Consider the following 8,438-nt stretch of genomic DNA (forward strand, 5'->3'; position numbering starts at 1 on the left):
CCTGCTCGCTCTTGATGATCATGTTGTCCAAGATGACACAACAAGTCATGATCTCCCACATTTGATCTTTGGACCAGGTCTGAGCAGGGTACCGAACAACAGCAAATCAAGATTGGAGCACATCAAATGCCCGATCGACATCCTTTCTGCAAGCCTCCTGCACCTTGTCAAAGTGGGACTTCTTGCCTCCTGGCACAACATTTAAGATAGTCTTCATAAATGTAGACCATCTCGGATAGATGCCATCCGCTAGGTAGTACCCCTTGTTGTAGTGTCGCCCATTGACCTCGAAGTTCACCGGAGGAGAATGACCTTCAACAAGTTTGGCAAAGACAGGGGACCACTGCAGCACGTTGATGTCATTGTGAGTTCCTGGCATACCAAAGAATGAGTGCCAAATCCAGAGGTCCTGTGTTGCCATGCCTCAAGTATCACACTGCAACCGCCTTTGGCGCCTTTGTACATCCCCTGCCAAGCAAATAGGCAGTTCTTCCATTTCCAATGCATTCAGTCGATGCTTCCAAGTATCCCAGGAAATCCTCTTGCTGCATTCTGTGCTAGGATCCGAGCAGTGTCTTTCGCATTGGGCGTTCGCAAGTATTGCGGTCCAAACACTGCCACCACTCCGCGGAACTTGTAGGAACACTCAATGATGGTGGATTCGGCCATGCGCCCATAGCCGTCGAGTGAATCACCGGGAGCTCCGTATGCAAGCATCCTCATCGCTCTCGTGCACATCTGGATTGAGGTGAATCCAAGTTTGCAGGTGCAATCCTTCTTGCACTTGAAGTAGCTGTCGAACTCCCGGATGGAATTCACAATCCTGAGGGAAAGCTTTCGGCTCATCCGATAACGGCGCCGAAATGTATTGTCGCCGTGCAGTGGAGCGTCGGCGAAGTAGTCAGAGTAGAGCATGTAGTAGCCCTCGAGACGATGCCGGTTCTTTACTTTCATCTGCCCCGCTGCCGAGCCACCTCGTCGCGGCTTTTCATTGCTCGTCAGCAGGTCGGCGAGGGCGGCGAGGACCATGAGATGTTCCTCTTCCTGGACGTTGGCCTCGGCTTCCTCCTCCAGCAGCGGGTGAGCGCTTCCTTGTTGTCCAAGTCCATTGTCGAGACAGGCAAATCGTCGAACACCTTGCGGGCGCGGTGGGCGCGTACCTGCCGCTACACTACCCCTCCGCGGCCGGAAACGCCGGAAAAATCGCCCAGCCGGTGGTGGAGAGGCTGCCTCGGTGAAACCTCTGCTCTTTTTCTGGCGGGGATAGGCTATTTGGCGGTGGCGGACGGTGGGCGGCGCCGGGATCAGCCGTTTGGCAGCCGAGCGCGTGGGGGGTGGGAGGCGAATCTGAAAGAAAGACTTGACTTTTCGCCTGACGGTGTGGGCTAGATGTAACGCCCTCGATGCGGCTATAGCTCCCACGTGTCGAGGCACAACTTAGAGACATAACCGCATAAAAAGCAATGTCGCAAGTTAGGCAATCTTCACAACATCCCATGTAATATAGATAATAAAAGGGGAAATACATAGTTGGCTTACACTCGCCACGTCAAACAAAGTACATAAATAGCATTACAACAATCAAACACTCATGGCCCGACTACGACGCCAAAAGAAAAGATAACCGAACATGCGACACGGTCCCGATCACCCCAACTGGGCACCCCTACTGATCATCAGGGAAAGACACATAGTAACGGCGTGAGTCCTCATCGAACTCCCACTTGAGCTCAAGCGTGTCATCTGGAACGGAATCATCAGGCCCTGCATCTGGTTTGGAAGTAATCTGTGAGCCACAGGGACTCAGCAATCTCGCACCCTCGCGATCAAGACTATTTAAGCTCATAGGTAAGGCAAGGTAAATATGTGGAGCTGCAGCAAGCGACTAGCATATATGGTGGCTAACCTGTTCGCAAAAGAGAGCGAGAAGAGAGGGCAAGGCACGAACGAGTAACTAAAAGAGCATCCTGCGGCAAGCATTACTCCAACACCGTGTTCACTTCCCGGACTTCGCCGAGAAGAGACCATCACGGTAACTCACACTGTTGAGTCATTTTAATTAAGTTAAGGTTCAAGTTATCTACAACCGGACATTAACAAATTCCCATCTGCCCATAACCGCGGGCACGGCTTTCAAAAGTTCAAAACCCTGCAGGGGAGTCCCAACTTAGCCCATGACAAGCTCTCACGGTCAACGAAGGAATAGACCTCCTCCCGAGACATTCCGATCAGATTCGGTATCCCGGTTCTACAAGACACTTCGACAAGTTAAAACAAATCCAGCAACACCGCACGAATGTGCCGACAAATCCCGATAGGAGCTGCACATATCTCGTTCTCAGGGCACACTCAGATTGTCTTAACTTCCGGTAGGCCAGCCCAGAGTTGCCCCTGGTGGCCACCGGCGGCTGACGAGTCGGACCAACACTCAGAGGAGCACTGGCCCGGGGGAGTTTAAAATAAGATGACCCTCGGGCTCCGGAAACCCAAGGGAAAAAGAGGCTAGGTGGCAAATGGTAAAACCAAGGTTGGGCATTGCTGGAAAAGCTTTAATCAAGGCAAACTATCAAGGGGTTCCCATTATCACCCAACCGCGTAAGGAACGCAAAATCCGGGAACATAACACCGATATGACGGAAACTAGGGCGGCAAGAGTGGAACAAAACACTAGGCGAGAGGCCGAGCCTTCCACCCTTTACCAAATATATAGATGCATTAAGATAACATGGCAATATAATGATATCCCAACAAGTAAATAATGTTCCAACAAGGAACGGTCTCCAATCTTCACCTGCAACTAGCAACGCTATAAGAGGGGCTGAGCAAAACGGTAACATAGCCAATCAACGGTTTGCTAGGACATGGTGGGTTAGAGGTTTGACATGGCAATTTAGGAGGCATGATAAGCAAGTGGTAGACATCGTAGCATAGGCATAGCAAAAGAGCAAGCATCTAGCAAAGCAAAGATAGTAGTGATTTCGAGGGTATGATCATCTTGCCTGCAAAGTTATCAGACTTGACTGGATCCTCGAAAGCAAACCCAACGGGCTCCACGTTAGCGAACTCGTCTCCCGGCTCTACCCAAACAAGACAAACAAGCAAACGGAACGCAATCAACCACGTGCAAAGCTCAAACAATATGATGTAAAGATGGTATGCTATGCGGGATGCAATATGCGATGCATATGCAAGATTTGACAAGGAATGCATATACCTGGCCTCAACATGGAAATCCAAGTGTGCCACTGGAAAGGTGAGATAAAATCGCTTGAAAACGATATAAAGAACACCGGAATCAGAGTTACGGTTTGGGAATGGCAAGCAATTCAAATATGACCACGTTCTGCGATTTATAGCAAGTAGCCATCTAAATGCAACAAGATGAATATGCTACATCACCCAAACATGGCATCAAAATACATGGCAGGGATCCATTCATGATTCTTAACAAAATACTAGCACTGAGCTACGACCAATTCATCCATTAACAAGTTCAAACCAGCATGGCAAAAATGCATTTGGTAAACAGATTTCAGACTTGGTGAAATTAACACTTGTCTGGGATTTCAGATCAGATAGTCCACTTTGGAGCATGAAAACTATATGCTACAGGACCTGAACATGGCAAAGTAAAGCATGGCATGGAGCTACTCAAAAAGCTTAACAAAAGTCCCTTAGTGACCTTGAGCCAAAAGGGATCAGAAAATACATTTGCAAGCATGTGAACATGGCAAAAACATAATCAGTTCTCAGACTTAGTGAAAACTGGAGCATGCTGAAACAGATATCAAGTAGGCATGTTTACGAGCTCGATGCACTCACTATAGAGCAAGTCATGACAATATAAGCATACATCCATCAAGAATACACAAAATATAAGCTAGACATGGCAAGAACAATAACATAGCATGCACGGATCAACTACAACATCCTCGGCAAAATTGCTAACAAGTAGACAATCTGCCCAGATTCACGAAATAGCAAAAGTAGAGCTCGATTGACTCAAGCTAAGGTGCTCCATAATTACAAACAAAGACATGGATGGATAGAACACTACAAAATTAATAAAACATCCTTACTGATCATCCTCAAAAGAGGCACGGATCACTAGGAAACAACATGAACATATGGCATAAAGAGATAAACAGCCCAAGGACTTAGTGGAAATGCTAAGTCCCTGAAATCAGCATTAACGAATGCTCCACTTTGCAAGCTTGTGCTAGTAACCACACACATCACAAAAACATATGGGTTGCACCTCTGGATAGATGGCAAAACATATAACAAAACTCATGTATAACTCCTGGGCATATCATGCACACAATAATCATGGCAAAAATGACAAATATCTAATTGGAGCAGCAGATCTGACAATTATCTCAAATAACACTCTCCCAACAGCATTTCGGGCATCAAGATGAACTCAAATGAAAATGATGCAATGAGATGAAATGATGTGCTTTCTGAGACGAACATTTTGATATGCTATATGCCCAAAACAGAGCTACGGATGAGGAGTTACGATGTGATGAACATAGCCAAAATAATTAGAGACTTAGAGAAAAACTGAGAGCTCAACCCCTAGGGTTTCAGATCTGGATCGCCGGCGCGCGAACCAAGGTCGGCGGCGGGCTCGCCGGAGAAGGGGCAGGGTGTCGCCAGAGTAGAGGAGATCGCCGGATCCGGTCGGGCGGCAAGGCGACGAGGTCGGCGGGGTCGGCGGTGGTCTTGGGAGGCGGCGGAGCCAGGTCGGGCGAGCTTGCACCGGCCGGCATTGATGGCGGGCGGCGGCTCCGGTCGCCTCGGGCGCCGGACGCGAAGAGGGCGGCGGCGGCTTGAGGCGTGAGGCGCGGCAGGCGGGCGGCGCTGCCGGGCCGGGGGAGGGCCCCGCACGGGCCTTGCGGGCCCACGGCGCGGGGGGCGGCGAAGTGGTCACGGGGGCGCGGGCGAATGGCAGCGCGCCACGTGGCGGTGGCGGGGAGGACCAGACACGTCCGGCCCGGCGGATTTTGTCCGGCGGCGGCGGGTGGAGAGGAGTTAGGTTAGGGGAAGAAGATCCGGGAATTGAAATGGGGGTTCTTTATATAGGCATAGAGGGAGTTAGGAGAGTTCAAATGAGGTGCGGTTTTCGGCCACGCGATCGTGATCGGACGCTCTAGATGATGGAGAAGGTTTTGGTAGGTTTTGGGCCAACTTGGAGGGGTGTTGGGCTGCAACACACACGAGGCTTTTTCGGTCCCTCGGTTAACCGTTGGAGCATCAAACGAAGTCCAAATTGTACGAAACTTGACAGGCGGCCTACCGATAGTAAACCAAGGCCACTTGGCAAGTCTCGGTCCAATCCGGAAATGTTTAATCCCCACACACGAAAGAAAGGTAGAAATGACCACCGGAGGAGAATGGAGCGCCGGAATGTGAAACGGACAACGGGGAAAATGCTCGGATGCATGAGACGAACACGTATGCAAATGCAATGCGCATGATGACATGATATGAGATGCTTGATAACGACAACAACACACGGAGACAAAAACCCGAACCCGAGAAAATAAAATAACTTAACGCCGGAAACGGCAAGAGTTGGAGTACATATTGGGAAAATCATATCCGGGGTGTTACACTAGACGTGCTTTTCCCGAGCGCCGAAGCCCCGAGCGCCCCCCCCCCCCCCAGTGCGCCGGGTTCGGCCTGCGATCGCCGGGCCCAAAAACGGGCCGAGCCGGCGAATTTCGGCATCTTGGGACGCGACTGGGGCGTTTTTTCCGCGCCGGCGCCGAAAAAGTCGCTGGGGGGGCCTGTTGGGGGCGCGGCTGAAGATGCTCTTGAAGGAAATATGCCCTAGAGGCAATAATAAAGTTATTATTCATTTCCTTATATCATGATAAATGTTTATTATTCATGCTAGAATTGTATTAACCGGAAACATAATACATGTGTGAATACATAGACAAACAGAGTGTCACTAGTATGCCTCTACTTGACTAGCTCGTTAATCAAAGATGGTTAAGTTTCCTAACCATAGACATGAGTTGTCATTTGATTAACGGGATCACATCATTAGGAGAATGATGTGATTGACATGACCCATTCCGTTAGCTTAGCACATGATCGTTTAGTATGTTGCTATTGCTTTCTTCATGACTTATACATGTTTCTATGACTATGAGATTATGCAACTTCCGTTTACCGGAGGAACACTTTGTGTGCTACCAAACGTCACAACGTAACTGGGTGATTATAAAGGTGCTCTACAGGTGTCTCCGAAGGTACTTGTTGGGTTGGCGTATTTCGAGATTAGGATTTGTCACTCCGATTGTCGGAGAGGTATCTCTGGGCCCTCTCGGTAATGCACATCACTTAAGCCTTGCAAGCATTGCAACTAATGAGTTAGTTGCGGGATGATGTATTACGGAACGAGTAAAGAGACTTGCCGGTAACGAGATTGAACTAGGTATGGAGATACCTACGATCGAATCTCGGGCAAGTAACATACCGATGACAAAGGGAACAACGTATGTTGTTATGCGGTCTGACCGATAAAGATCTTCGTAGAATATGTAGGAGCCAATATGAGCATCCAGGTTCCGCTATTGGTTATTGACCGGAGACGTGTCTCGGTCATGTCTACATAGTTCTCGAACCCGTAGGGTCCGCACGCTTAACGTTACGATGACAGTTATATTATGAGCTTATATGTTTCGATGTACCGAAGGTTGTTCGGAGTCCCAGATGTGATGACGGACATGACGAGGAGTCTCGAAATGGTTGAGACGTGAAGATTGATATATTGAAAGCCTATGTTTGGATATCGGAAGTGTTCCGAGTGAAATAGTGATTTTACCGGAGTACCGGGAGGTTACTGGAACACCCCGGGAATCAAATGGGCCTTAGTAGGCCTAGGTGGAAGAGAGGAGAGGAGGCAAGGGCTGGTCGCGCGCCCCTCCCCCCTAGTCCGAATAGGACAAGGGGAGGGGGCGCCTCCTTCCTTCTCCTCCACTCCTTCCCCCTCAAGTCCTAATCCAACTAGGAAAGGGGGGGGGGGAGTCCTACTCCCGGTGGGAGTAGGACTCCTCCTGGCGCGCCCTCTCCCTTGGCCGGCCGCACCCCCCTTGCTCCTTTATATACGGGGGCAGGGGGCACCCTAGTGACACAACAATTGATCATTGATCTCTTAGCCGTGTGCGGTGCCCCCCTCCACCATAGTCCACCTCGATAATACTGTAGCGGTGCTTAGGCGAAGCCCTGCGTCGGTAGAACATCAACATCGTCACCACGCCGTCGTGCCGACGAAACTCTCCCTCAACACTCGGCTGGATCGGAGTTCGAGGGACGTCATCGGGCTGAATGTGTGCTGAACTCGGAGGTGCCGTACGTTCGGTACTTGATCGGTCGGATCGTGAAGACGTACGACTACATAAACTGCGTTGTGCTAACGCTTCCGCTTTCGGTTTACGATGGTATGTGGACAACACTCTCCCTCTCGTTGCTATGCATCACCATGATCTTGCGTGTGCATAGAATTTTTTTTAAAATTACTACGTTTCCCAACAGCTCTTACTGTCACCCATTCATTCAACGCCTACTCAAGGCAGGGGTCGTAAATATTTCGCCACGATGAGACTTATAGAGCGCCAAACCCGTGGTTTGGTCTGTGGCTACGTGATTGTATAATCAACCCGGAAACCATCGAACCACATGTTGGTATTTCTATATATATCATTTACACTGCTTATCAAGGTCTTCGCCTCATTCTTCATGAATAGAATTTTTGCAAGTATGTCTGAGAGTTCTCATTTTTTTCCCTGGACGCTGGATAAAATGGGGAAAAGCCTATTATTTTACTTTTCATGGAAAACAGAGATAAATTGTGCCATTGAAGATATTTCTTCCCTACTTTTCCTCATGTTTTCCTGTGAATCAAAGGGAAAAGAGGCATAATTAAGTCGAGTGTGCATATTTTCAATTTCAGTGTGGAATGAAGCACGCTTCGTGTCAAAGCATGTTACAAAATTAAATGTCATGATCTAATCTCGTCTGTTGTTATCACATCTATCTCGATAGTGTATTTTACAGCACACATCCTCTTGTTGAATGATGATTTCCTCAATTTTTCTCATGCATCTGATATCACATATCATTTGGTCAGTTGGTGCTCGAACTTCTTCCCAGCACGTGCGTGCCTCTGACTGTAGGAGACGTTGGCCCTTGATTAAGAGAGACCTTAGGGCATCTTCAATGCATATACTCATTTCTCCCCTATAAGTTCGAATCAGACAGTCTACATACTTTTAGACCTCCAAGACATACACTTATAATGGACCAGACAGGAGCAGACATCCAAATTCCTTAGTCCGGCCCCAACTCGAGGGGCGGTGTAGGCGAGTCCGACATCCACCACATCGGCCCGGCAGCCGATCCGCCACCTCTTTTTAATCGGA

Source organism: Triticum dicoccoides, chromosome 5A (assembly GCF_002162155.2).
Source record: "Triticum dicoccoides isolate Atlit2015 ecotype Zavitan chromosome 5A, WEW_v2.0, whole genome shotgun sequence".
Classification (NCBI taxonomy): Eukaryota; Viridiplantae; Streptophyta; class Magnoliopsida; order Poales; family Poaceae; genus Triticum; species Triticum dicoccoides.